The sequence below is a fragment of the Triticum dicoccoides genome, chromosome 7A, assembly GCF_002162155.2.
Source record: "Triticum dicoccoides isolate Atlit2015 ecotype Zavitan chromosome 7A, WEW_v2.0, whole genome shotgun sequence".
Taxonomy (NCBI): Eukaryota; Viridiplantae; Streptophyta; class Magnoliopsida; order Poales; family Poaceae; genus Triticum; species Triticum dicoccoides.
In genome coordinates this window covers 336254192-336267858 of record NC_041392.1, presented here as the reverse complement: position 1 = coordinate 336267858, position 13667 = coordinate 336254192, and positions in this window count along the sequence as shown.

The window sequence follows — 13667 nt, the reverse complement described above, 5'->3', positions numbered from 1 at the left end:
CTATGTTACTTGCCCGAGATTCGACCGTCGGTATCTCAATACCTAGTTCAATCTTGTTACCGACAAGTCTCTTTACTCGTTCCGTAATGCTACATCTCGTAACTAACTCATTAGCTACATTGCTTGCAAGGCTTATATTGATGTGCATTACCGAGAGGGCCCAGAGATACCTCTCCGACAATCGGAGTGACAAATCCTAATCTCGATCTATTCCAACTCAACAAACACCATCGGAGACACCTATAGAGCACCTTTATAATCACCTAGTTACGTTGTGACGTTTGGTAGCAAACAAATTTTTCTTCCGGTATTCGGGAGTTGCATGATCTCATAGTCATAGGAACATGTATAAGTTATGGAGAAAGCAATAGCAACAAACTAAACAATCATCGTGCTAAGCTAATGGATGGGTCAAGTCAATCACATCATTCTCTAATGATGTGATCCCGTTAATCAAATGAAAACTCATGTCTATGGTTAAGAAACATAACCATCATTGATTCAACGAGCTAGTCAAGTAGAGGCAAACTAGTGACACTCTGTTTGTCTATGTATTCACACATGTACTAAGTTTCTAGTTAATACAATTCTAGCATGAATAATAAACATTTATCATGATATAAGGAAATATAAATAACAACTTTATTATTGCCTCTAGGGCATATTTCATTCACAAACGACATGCGGGAATGAGATGCGAAAGTAGGACTTAGTGTTCTATCTCGGCAGGGCCCAGCCCCACGCGTACCCAGCCGCCGTTGGGTCGTCCGGATCGCTAGGACGAGACCAAGGGGTGAGGGGCTAAGTGGCCAGTTAGGCTCCTGAGTCGCAATGCTCAGGAGTCCCCTTTGACGCTCAAACAGACCTCCATACATGTCCTCGCTAAGGTACCGCTCGGGAGGGGCGCGGGACGACTAGTTCTGAGGGACCTGGTAGGGCGGCGTACGCTAAGCGTGACCTAAGCGTAGCCCCCGTGCCCAGCCCCCTCGCGCGACTCTCCCGAGGGGAAAGCATTGCTACGAGGCTGGAAACTGAGCCGGGTGGCTTCTTGAGGTTGATGCGGCCATGGGGCTGCCCTTAATTGTTTATCACCAGCGCGGAGCATAGCGCTTCCGCACTTGCACGGGCATAGCCACTCCTCGATCGTGTCAACTGACAGTACGGAGCATGGTGCTTCTACAAGTGCGTGGGTGAGGGCTCCCTCTGAGTGGAGTTCATGGGGCATGTACAGCCCCGTGAAGGAGTCCTGGATTAGGGGGACCTCGGACAGCCGGACTATATCCCTTGGCCAGACTGTTGGACTATGAAGATACAAGATTGAAGACTTCGTCCCGTGTCCGGGTGGGACTCTCCTTTGCGTGGAAGGCAAGCTTGGCAATTCGGATATGTAGATCTCCTCCCTCGTACCCGACTCTATGTAACCCTAGCCCCCTCCGGTGTCTATATAAACCGGAGGGTTTTAGTTCGTAGAACAACAATTAGACCATAGTCTAGCTTCTAGGGTTTAGCCTCTCCGATCTCGTGATAGATCAACTCTTGTAATACTCATATCATCAAGATCAATCAAGCATGAAGTAGGGTATTACCTCCATCGAGAGGGCCCGAACCTGGGTAAACATTGTGTCCCCTGCCTCCTGTTACCATCCGTCTTAGACGCACAGTTCGGGACCCCCTACCCGAGATCCGCCAGTTTTGACACCGACATTGGTGCTTTCATTGAGAGTTCCACTGTGTCGTCATCATAAGGCTTGATGGCTCCTTCGATCATCGGCAACGATGCGATCTAGGGTGAGGTTTTCCTCCCCGGACAGATCTTTGTATTCGGCGGCTTCGTACTGTGGGTCAACTCGCTCGGCCATCTGGAGCAGATCGAGAGCTACGCCCCTGGCCATCAGGTCAGGTTCAGAAGCTTGAAGTATACCACCGACATCCACGGACACTTGATCTTCGACGGATTCGAACCCATGTCAGGTACGCCGCACAGTCACGATGAGCATGATTTAGCTCTGTCGTCGGATAGTGTTGGGAGATCACACCTGTAACTACTCCGGCCCTCAATCCGGAACAGATTGCGCCATCCGAGGATGGGTGGATGAACCCCGCCACGGAGGCCGCACACTCAGCAGCGATAGAGTCGAATACTGACTTCACCTCCTATAAGACATGTGTTGCCGGATACTCGGATTCGCCCCCGGCCACAGACTCCGAACCGCTCGCATCCATGCCCATCCAATCTGATTGGGCACCGATCATGGAGTTCACCTCCACGAATATCTTTCAGCACTCGCCCCTAGGCGACATGCTAAACTCATTACGGTCTCTCTCCTTGTCAGGAGACCCTTGGCCGAACTATGTCCGGCTCGAGTGGGAAGCAGACGGCGAAGAAATTCGTTCCCCACCCACCACCCACTTAGTAGCCAATGTCGATGACCTAACCGACATGCTCAACTTCGACTCCGAAGACATCAACGGTATGGACGACGATGCGGGAGACGAACAGGAACCACCGCCCACAGGGTGCTGGACTGCCACCTCATCGTATGATATATACATGGTGGACACCCCCAATGAAAGCGATGGCAATAAGGCAACGGAGGATAATCCCCCCGAGAAGCAATCCAAGAACCGGCGTCATTGGCGCCGCTCTAAGCCCCGCCATAGAAAAAACAGTGATGCCGGCACAGGAGACAATAACGCTGCAAATAGTGCCAAAGACGAAGACAATCCCCTCCAGCCACGCTTTGAGCAGGAGGATGGGCAAGCCAGCCCTAAGGAACAGGCAGCAGACGGAGAATTAAAGGATGAGAATTACATGCCTCTCTCTGAAGACGAGGTGAGCCTCAGTGACGAAGAATTTATCGTGCCTGAGGATCCCGTCGAGTAGGAGCGCTTCAAGCGCCGGCTTATTGCCACAGCAAAAAGCCTGAAGAAAAAGCAACAACAGCTTCAAGCTGAGCAAGATCTGCTAGCGGATAGATAGACTGAGGTTCTGGCAGCCGAGGAACACAAACTCGAGCGCCCAATCAAAAGTTTCCCAAAGCGCAGGTTGCTACCCCAACTTGAAGAGGAAGCATTAAAGCCTACGCTTCCAGCGTATGATGCGGCAGACCGACCACCTCGTGGCCGGGACAAAGTGGCATATAAGCCCGAAGTCCAGCCCGCACCCCGTCGCCAGTCAAACAAATACAGCAAGGCCCGGGGTAACACGCAGGACCTGCAAGACATATTGGAAAACAAAGCAGGACACAAAAGATCGATCTTCGGATCACGAGGGCGCACCCCAACACATGATGACGACCATCATGCCGGATATACCAAAAGCAAATCCGGTCGGGCCAAACACAGCAGACAAGAATCGTACGAACTGCGTCGTGACATAGCCTGGCACGGAGGCGCCGCACACCCCCTATGCTTCACTGACGAAGTAATGGATCATGAATTCTCAGAAGGGTTTAAACCCATGAACATTGAATCATACGATGGTACTACTGACCCCGCGTTATGGATAGAGGATTTCTTCCTCCACATTCACATGGCCCGCGGGGATGATGTACACGCCATCAAGTACCTCCCGTTAAAACTCAAAGGACCAACTCGGCATTGGCTAAATAGCTTGCCAGCAAACTCCATCAGAAGTTGGGAAACCTGGCAAACGCATTCCTGGACAACTTCCAGGGCACATATGTGCGACCATCGGACGCTGATGATTTAAGTCACATAACACAACAGCCCAGAGAGTCAGCTAGGAAATTTTGGACTCGGTTCCTAACCAAAAAGAACCAAATTGTGGACAGTCCAGATGCTGAAGCCCTAGCGGCCTTTAAACATAACATCTGTGACGAGTGGCTCGCCCGACATCTCGTCCAAGAGAAGCCAAAATCCATGGCAGCCCTCACAACACTCATGACCCGCTTCTGCGCGGGCGAGGATAGCTGGTTGGCCCGTAGCACACAGAAGCAACCCTGGCACATCAGAGGCTAGAGACAGCAACGGCAAGCCACGTCGCAACAGATACAAGCGCCACAACAATGGCGATAACGCCGAAGACACGGCAGTCAATGCCAGATTCAGTGGCTCTAAATCCGGTCAGCAGAAAAAGCCGTTCAAAAGAAACAATCCGGGCCCGTCTAGTTTGGACCGCATACTCGACCGCTCGTGTCAAATTCCCGGAACCCCCGATAAGCCAGCCAACCACACCAACAGAGAATGCTGGGTGTTCAAACAGGTCGGCAAGTTGAATGCCAAAGCAAGGAAAAGGGGCTGCATAGCGACGACGACGAGGAGCCCCGACCGCCGAACACAGGAGGACAGAAGAATTTTCCTCCCCAAGTGAAACCGGTGAACATGATATACGCAACCCATATCCCCAAGCGGGAACGGAAGCGTGCACTCGGGGACATCTACACGATGGAGCCAGTCGCCCCAAAGTTCAAACATGGTCTTCTTGTCTGATCACCTTTGATCGCAGGGACCACCCCACTAGTATCCGTCATGGCGGTTCTGCCGCATTGGTCCTTGATCCTATCATTGACGGATTCCACCTCACTCGAGTCCTTATGGACGGTGGCAGCAGCCTGAACCTACTTTATCAGGATTAGGTGCGCAAAATGGGTATAGACCCCTTGAGGATCAAACCCACAAAAACCACCTTCAAAGGTGTCATACCAGGTGTAGAGGCATATTGCACGGGCTCAATCACACTGGAAGTGGTCTTCGGATCTCCAGATAACTTCCGAAGCGAAGAGTTAATCTTCGATATCGTCCCCTTCCACAGTGGCTATCACGCACTACTTGGATGAACCACATTCGCTAGATTCAATGCGGTACCGCATTATGCATACCTCAAGCTCAAAATGCCAGGACCTCGTGGGGTTATAACAGTTAATGGAAACACAGAACGCTCGCTCCGCACAGAGGAGCACACTGTGGCCCTTGCAGCAGAAGTGCAAAGCAGCCTTTTGAGGTAAACCGCCCATTCGACGACAAGGTCCACAGACACATTCAAGCGAGTCCAGAATAACCTGCAACAGGATCACCAGGCGCGTTCAGAGCTAGCCTAGAAATTCGGACTCCGTCCTAGTCCCAGTCAAGCGATGAAATTTGTGTTGTGCGTACAAAACTACACACTAAAGATACCATGGGTATAGGCAGAGGCATGGCTATGGCACGTCCCACAAGGCGGTTCAACCGCCTCAGGACCAGTATATCTTTATTATCTTCTTCCTTTCAGGACCCTATTCTCTGGAGGCCCTCTCCGATAGCTAGATCATCGGACCCATCACGGGAGGGAAGCACCAAGGGAGCAAGAAGCTTTGGCGTACAAGGGAATCCCCAGGTGGTCTCTCATAACGATCGTTATACCTGTTTTACATACCCGCACACAGCTCGCCCTTGGATCGGACATGTCAGATAGTCCTATTTTTTCTTATTATACTACTTATACATACGCTTTGACGTATCCTCTAAATAACAATGCACAGCGTCGGCTTATTATTGCATTTATTTATTTTTTTTCTTTTCCTTGTTTGTCTATTCACGACAAGTTGCTCCCGTACATTTTGGTACATTTAGTACGCCAGGGGCTTCAGTGTACCCCGTAACACGACAAGAAAAGTCCGAACACTTTCGATAGTGCGGCACCCCGAACTTATAGCATTATATGCATCAGCTCTGAATCATGTCTTGGGTCAATACTTGGGTTTTCCTGGCTCCCATGTTTTGGTGACTTACGTTCCGCTATATCGGCTAAGGTCGCACTGTGAGAACTACTGTGATTGTGTCCCGGTTCTTCCGGACGAGCACCTTAGTAGAGAAAGCCGAAAACTGACTGTCATGATGCGGTGAGAGCTGGTCGCTGTTCGAGAGGTCCCAAATCCCTAAAGATTTTTTCCGCTTCAGGCGAGGAGTCGGCCTTGTCCGATTTCGGCATTCATAGCGCCCCAAGTACGGCCTTCCGAATACTAGGGGCTTCGCCAAAATTTAAAATTGTAGACTTCTATGGCTAAGTGAGAGTGATAAAGCTTTATAGTCTGATTGCCTGGTTCGTTGTGATGAACACCTCCTTCGAAGGACCCAAAACTGGGATAAAGAGTGAACAGATTTATCCCGAACACCTCAGTACTAGCTACATGGGGGCAGAAGCCGACGACTAGCCAACTCTCAGATTTTATAAACGGCCGCATAGAAGGTAATATTTTAAATCAAGAAGCGTTATATAGCGCAGATGAACTTGTTTTTATACTACAGGATCACATGAGTACATTCATTCAAATATTACATCCTTAGAACACTCCTCCGCCATAAGGCGGGCACCCTTCAGGACGCTGCCATAATACTTTTCGGGGCGGCGATGCTCCTTGCCCTCCGGCGGCCCCTCCTTCACCAGCTTCTCGGCGTCCATCTTCGCCCAGTGCACTTTCACTCGGGCAAAAGCCCTGCATGCACCCTCAATGCAGACAGGCTGCTTTATGACTTCAAGCCGTGGGCATGCATTCACAAGCTGCCTCACCAGGTCGAAGTAGCTGCCAGGCAGGGGCTTGCCAGGCCACATCCGGACTATGAGGCCTTTCATGGCCTGTTCGGCCGCCTTGTGAAGCTCGACCAGTTGCTTCAACTGGTTGCTCAAGGGCATCGGATGTTCGGTCCCAGTATACTGAGACCAGAACAACTTCTCCGTCGAGCTCCCTCCTCGGCCCGGTAAAATTTCGCGGCATCGGACACACTACGGGGAAGATCTACGAACGCTCCTGGAGACCTCCGAACTCGGGTAAGTAAAAGGTAAGTTTCCTTCACATGCTTGCTTTATGTAGCGACCCGACCCGAATGGATCAAGTCTCTGTGCTTAAGTGTCATCCCTGGGTCGGTATGCTGACACACACAGTACTCGAGGATTTATAACAGAGGTAAATCACATGTATAAGTAACGTAAATACTATTACCTCAATCCCAAAATAGCGGAAGTAACTAGGTTGTGGATTCCCATCAACACCAACGGCAAAGTTGAGTGTAAAAATCGTAACCCTAACGTATCACTTACTCGTCGTAAGATATCCTGCAACATGAGACGTTGCAGCCACAAAGGGTCAGTACATTGAATGTACTGGCAAATTCACACCATAGAGAATGATGAATAAAGGCTATCACTACATGCATATTTGGCTGGTGGAAAAGCTCTATGGTTATAATGTTTTTGCGAAAAGCCAATTTTTCCCTACTGCAAAGGAATAAATTTTAATTAACTATCATGGTGGTTGTTAAACATTGAGAATGGTAGACAGCATTCTCAATCCCAATTAAGTAACATCATGAAATACTCTCAAACCCAATCCACGTCTACGAGCATAGCATGGCCATGTAAGCATAACATAATAGTAACTCCCAAGGTTAGAATGCAGGGCGATAGGTTCCTACCTCATCAACTACTTCCCAATACCCACATGTTATCAATCCTACTCATGCAATGTTTGAGGGTGAATCTAATGCATAAAAACTGGGTATGAAAGGGGATATGATCAAAGTGTGAACTTGCCTGCAATGTTGATGAAGATGATTCGCACTCAAAACTCTTGATAGATCTACTCGTCTTACTCCGGTCAATCTATCGTAAGCAAGCAATAGTAACCACACATAAGAAATCACTCAAAAGATCAGAAAGAACAAAGAAGTCGATTCGCAAAACATTAAATCCAAGCAAATAGCTCTTGCAACATAAAAACAATTTCTAACAGTACCAAAATTATGTGAATTTGGCCTTATTAGAATGTTTAGGTCAAGAGCTTCAATTTGCAAAAAGAATCAACTCAAACGGAGCTACGAAACTAAAGTTATGATCAAACGAAGTTTGAATTCAAATCTGATCTAATTCAAATTTTAAACTTTTCAAAAACATGTTTGAGTTGGATTACTGGATAGAGGGGATTATAACGAAGATGTGGGCGTTGGTTTCGTTGGATATGGACTAACGAGTAAAAAGTTATAATCATTTGAAAATCAGGGACTAATCTGTAAATAAAATCTTCACGGATGGGTCCCTGGCCGAAATTTAAAATAAAAAGAAAAAGAGAAACGCTACCGAACGAACGTTCGCTGCCGAACACCAACTAATGAATCTGTTCACTAGAACTACCTAAACAAAAAGCATTCGTTAAATAAACTAACAAAATAATAAACCACTCTAACCTAAAAACCAAAAAAAACCGTAGGAAACCGAGGGGTTTTGTACCGGTTCTCGCGGAGTCAACCGTGGCAAGAAAACCAACGGCGGTGGCCTTCTCCGGCGAGACCGGACGGCGGCGGCGGCTCGGGTCCGACCGGGGCGACGGCTCCGGTCGTCCAGGAGGGCGGCGAAGGGGTTGGGGAAGGGCGGCGCGGCGAGGCGAGGCGGATGGCGGCGTCGGTGGTGGTCCGCGGGGCAAGACGGAGCGGGATGGTGGCGGTGGATCTCACCGGCGGCGGCCGGATGCGGCGCAAGGGCGGCGGTGCGGGGGAAAAGAGGGAGAGAGGGGCGGCGGGCGCGGCTTTAAAGGAGGGGGGCTGCGCGAGGCTTGGAGAAGGGGCAGAGGAGGAGGCCGGACAGCGCACGGCGGCCATGGCGGTGCGACGGCGTGCCCGAGCGGGACTCCCGCTCGGGAAGGAGAGGAGCGGCGCGCTGGGCTGGGCTTGGCCTGTTGGGCCGGCCCAGTTCGGCGGAGGGGAGCTCTTTTTTTATTTATTTTTTTAATAAACCTTTTTTCAGAGAACTTAAAATAATAAAAGCAAAATAACTAAAAATATTTTATAGGCATATAATATATCAAAAATTTTAGAAAAAGATTTTCTATGACATGAACATTTTTATAACTTCAAATAAAATCCACACAAATTCAGATAAATCAAAGAGTGCTACTCGTCTAATAAAAACTCAATAAAAATCATTTTAAAAATACCAAAATGATTTCAAATTAATTCTTCTCCGATTTTCTATTGTAGGGAATCATGTAACCCTAATTTCCATATATTTTATTTTTGGAGAAAAATAATTTGAATAAAACTCAAATATCTCCAAATTGAAAATAAATTCAAATGAACTTTGAATTTAATTCTTTGAACTCCCAACTCATATTTCATATAATTTGAAGAAGTCATTTTATCTTCGCTCGTGAAAATCATTGAGTCGCATAAAGTTGCAGAATTGGAAATATTTTCCAAATGAAATTCAAATATTTTCAAACACCCCATTTCATTTAAATAAATGGAAGAAGTCATGTCATCTTCTCTCCGGGGTTTTGTGATGAAAAGAATTTGAATTCACGGAGATCAAAAAGCAAATATGAAAGTTTGGGAAAGTCCTTTTATTCCCTCTCTTTTAACTTTCAAAAAGTTTCGAATTCACTCACTTTCAGACAATCAATCAAACAATCAACCAAATCTATCTAATTATTATAACATTCCAAAATTTAGAATTTTGGTATGTTACAAACCTACCACCCTTAAAAGGAATCTCGTCCTCGAGATTCGGAGAGGCTAGAAAGAAATAGGTTAGGGTTTGGGGTCTTCTCAAAATCCATCGATCATCCCAGGGGTCTGGGGTGCTACCACCCTTAGAAGCATGGTTAATGTTCCATCAAAACTCATATACTCCATCCTTATTCTTGACAGTGTCGGTCTTCTCAGATCCTTGAGAAAATTCCTTCTCTGAGCTCTTCCGGTAGTGGCATAACCTTTTCCTCAATTCTTCTGTCTTTCATCTAGGTAAGGTTATTCCGAGACTGGGTCTTCTTAGCGGACGGGTCTGGCGCCAATACTAATCAACTATCGACATCTCATGGTGGTCAACAATTTTTGGTTTCTCCTGCAGGAAATGGGTCTGGGTTGATCCTCACCGTATAACCTACGGTTGGCAAAAAGCTGCCATGTACAAGGGAAAAATTCTTATACCATTCTAAAGTTTAACAAGGTTTAATATCGTCGTCTCTCTACTATAGGCAAGTCACTCAGATTTACCATCCCATATAGCAAGGCGAATAATAAGAGTAAGTCGGTATGGTGATCAATCCATCCCGCACCCAAATCATTACCCTGTATATGCTTTAGTGAATCTCGCATTCTAACACTCGGTCATCCTCACAAGCATTGCAGAATTTCTCTTGTCGATGAACTAAGTTCGGAAAATTCCATGGATTCTGCAAGCCAAACAAACATCTATCGTTCCTTCACAACTCTCAGGTTTTGCGTTACTCCTATAAGATTGTTTGTCGACAAAGGTATATCCTCTTCCAGGGTTCTTCCTTCAGCAAGAATGTGCTTGCTTCTTGGCAGGTCCTGGGGCATGTGGGTTATGGCCCATCTCATCACTTGTAGTCCTTGAGCTTATCATCGGGGCAGCTAATCGTTATTCCAAAATCCAACTACCAGCTTCCAAGCATACTTAAAATCCATCCAATTGTACTATCTTCCTTCCTTCTATTGGCACCAAACTAGGACATGATTACTCGGACTCATCATGGAGTTCCCATTGATCCATATTTCCGACATCATGCCTCCTTTATATCCAATAGTAATTCATCTCTTCATCCTCGTGGGTTATCCCACATATCGAGGTAAAACTTATACTTATGAAGTCCATACTCTACTTCGTGGAACATCATTATCCTTTCCAGGGTCAAGCGTCCTTACAGGGGAATATTGGCCATCTCTGCATGGCACTTCTTCAACTGGGAAATGTGAAACACATCATGAAGTCCTGACAGTCCTTCGGGTAACTCCAACTTGTAGGCCACTTCTCTCATATGCTCCAAAACTCGATATGGTCCTACAAATCTCGGGGCTAACTGTCCCTTAACTCCAAATAGTTTAACTCCTCACAGAGGGGTCACATGAAGACATGCTCTGTCTCCAATTTCATAGACTACCTCCTTGCGTTTTTAAGTCTGCATAACTCTTCTGCCTGGACTGAGCTACTTTCAGTCTATCTCCAATCAACTTAACATTCTCTTCTGACTCCTTGATCACATTTGGTCCAAACAACTGACGGTCTCCAACTTCATCCCACATACTCTTGGGGTATCACACATATTGAGACAAAACTCGTATTCATTTTGTCCGAAATCCACTCAGTGGAGTATCCTTATCTTTTCCAGGGGTCAACGGTTCTTACAGGGTACTACCACCCTTAAAATGCACAAATCTTCCATAGACCATATTTCTCATATCCTCAAAATGGCCAAAATTCTTCTTCATAGAGTAACAACTCATAAAATCCATATCAGTACCAACGATGCTAACTTTTATTCATTCTCAAGTGATTACAATCTCTCACTTTTCCATTACATGTCTCAACTCAACACCTCAATATAAAAGAAAATGTTCTCACTTCTACTACTCCATTGCTTTTGTTGCAAACTCAACTATCTAGCACAAGTCTCCTTCTCCTTGGGGCATTCTCTGGCAAAGTGCCCTGGTCCATTACAACTAAAACATATTACTTCTGACAAGTATCGAGGTTTCCTTTTTGGGCAATTGTTGAGGTAGTGTCCTGACTTCTTGCACCTGTAACAGGTGATATGACTCAGATTCTTCCTGGAATCCAATCTGCTTCTCTTCCTGGACCTTACCATGCCAATCATGGCTTCTATTTCTTTGGGTCATATTCTACTTCCTCTGTTGGGAATTCTACTAGATCCCCATTCAAACAATTTTGGGAGATGTGTCCTTCTTCTCCACATGAATAGCAAGACTTAGTGCAGGGTTTACTCGGGTATTCTTTAGGTGTGTCCTCCATCACAGCTTCTTCTAAAATTTCCATGAGGGCTCCTTTCATTTCTTCTTTCTTCTGCTGGATGGTTCGTTGTACCATGGGGTAGATGTGGCACTGAGCAGGATAGTGGGTAGTCCCTTCACACAAGAAACAAGTAATCTTCCTAGTTGGGCATTCTTCAACTGGGTGACTTCCTTCACAATTAGGGCATTCATCCTTGTGTTCTTTATGGGTGTGTCCTATTTCTCCACAAATCTTGCATGCACAAGGTTTCTTCATATCCTTTCCATAAGGCTTCAACTTCTGGGACACAAACCGGGACTTTGGCAAAGTCAACTTAAATTATTTCCAAGTGGTTACGCCCTGCCATCCATTGATGGTTTGGTACATTCTCCACCAAGTAGCAGCACCTCTTTCAAAGCACTGAAGAGCATGCTAGGTCATATCTTTTCCGACTATAGGGCTATTCTTCATGTGATCCTCCATGTTCTGAATCCATTGGTCCGTCTCCAATTGACTCGTCGGTCTAGAAAATACAAGCTCATCTCCATTCATCCTCTATTGGGTCCAAGGGTTTTGGGGTGAGAAGAGAGATAGAGAGGGATGCACACAATACAAACAAGGTTTTAAAAAGGCAGATTTTATTGTGGCTGTCGGAAAAAACATCAAACAAATGAAAGCTCACAACCATCGCATCTAACGTAGGTATATAACAGGGGTTTGGTCTTCTAGAGGTTAATAAATCTTCAATGTCTCCAACTCTTCAAGCCTTGTTCATGCCTCCAATGGCTTCTTCCGATCATGCTTGTCTTCCTCAAATCCTTTTGCCAGATCATTTCTATTGTCGCAAAGTCTATCATGACGTCCTTTAATATTTCTGGAGTTGCATTCCAAACTTCTGGGTTTCAACATCCTTGGCGTGAACCATGGTCCTACTGTCCTTCAGTTCCTGATGAATCTTCGGTATCTCGAGGTTTTGCTCCTCTAGCTTGGCTACTTTCAACTTTTGGGTCCTGAGTTCTTCACGAGATGCTTCCTTTCAAATACGGCTTCTTGTGGCTCCATCTTAACTTCTTGATGTAATACTCCAGATCCTGGTGATACACCGGCTAAGGTTAAAACTTCATCTTACTAATAGGTGCTCCATCAGCCTTCGTCCATCAAATCCATTCTGAAGAAAGCATCGTTAACTCAACACGGTGACAAATAGCATCAGCGGGCGATGACATCACGGATAATCGTGTTTCTGCTCTTGTCATTCCCATGGTCTATCATTCCGTTGTTGATATCTCCTGCCTTAGGGTTTTCTTTGACAAAACTTCAAGTTCTCATGCTCCTTGTTTCAGTCTTTCTCTGATACACCTTGATCTCGGGTATTGACAACTTCCATAGTCTGTCAAGTTCCATAAGGGTAGCCTTCCTAGGTCATACAAATCTGGGAATTCTTCAGAGCCTTCAAATTCTACTTGTCTTCGGTCTTGAACCATTGTAGTTTCCATTATTCAGATGCACGGAAAATACTCTTCATTCCGAGGTGGTCTTAGTTGTCCGATATCTTGTACTTCTTAGAGTGGTCTCATCAGTCAAATCTTCGTGTGGTCAAAAGGGGAAAGGGGTATGGTCTCACTAAAGGGAATTTTTGAATAAGCTCAGAAGAGAAGAGAGGTAAAAGATCTTTTGAAAGGGAAAGTTGTAGAGAAAAATCTTTGCTATGGGCTTGCCGGTTTCTAGGGTCACGTCCTACAGTCAACATGTGCTCCGATACCATCTTGTAGCGACCCGACCCGAATGGATCAAGTCTCTGTGCTTAAGTGTCATACCTGGATCGGTATGCTGACACACACGGTACTCTAGGATTTATAACAGAGGTAAATCACATGTATAAGTAACGTAAATACTATTACCTTAATCCCAAAATAGCGGAAGTAACAAG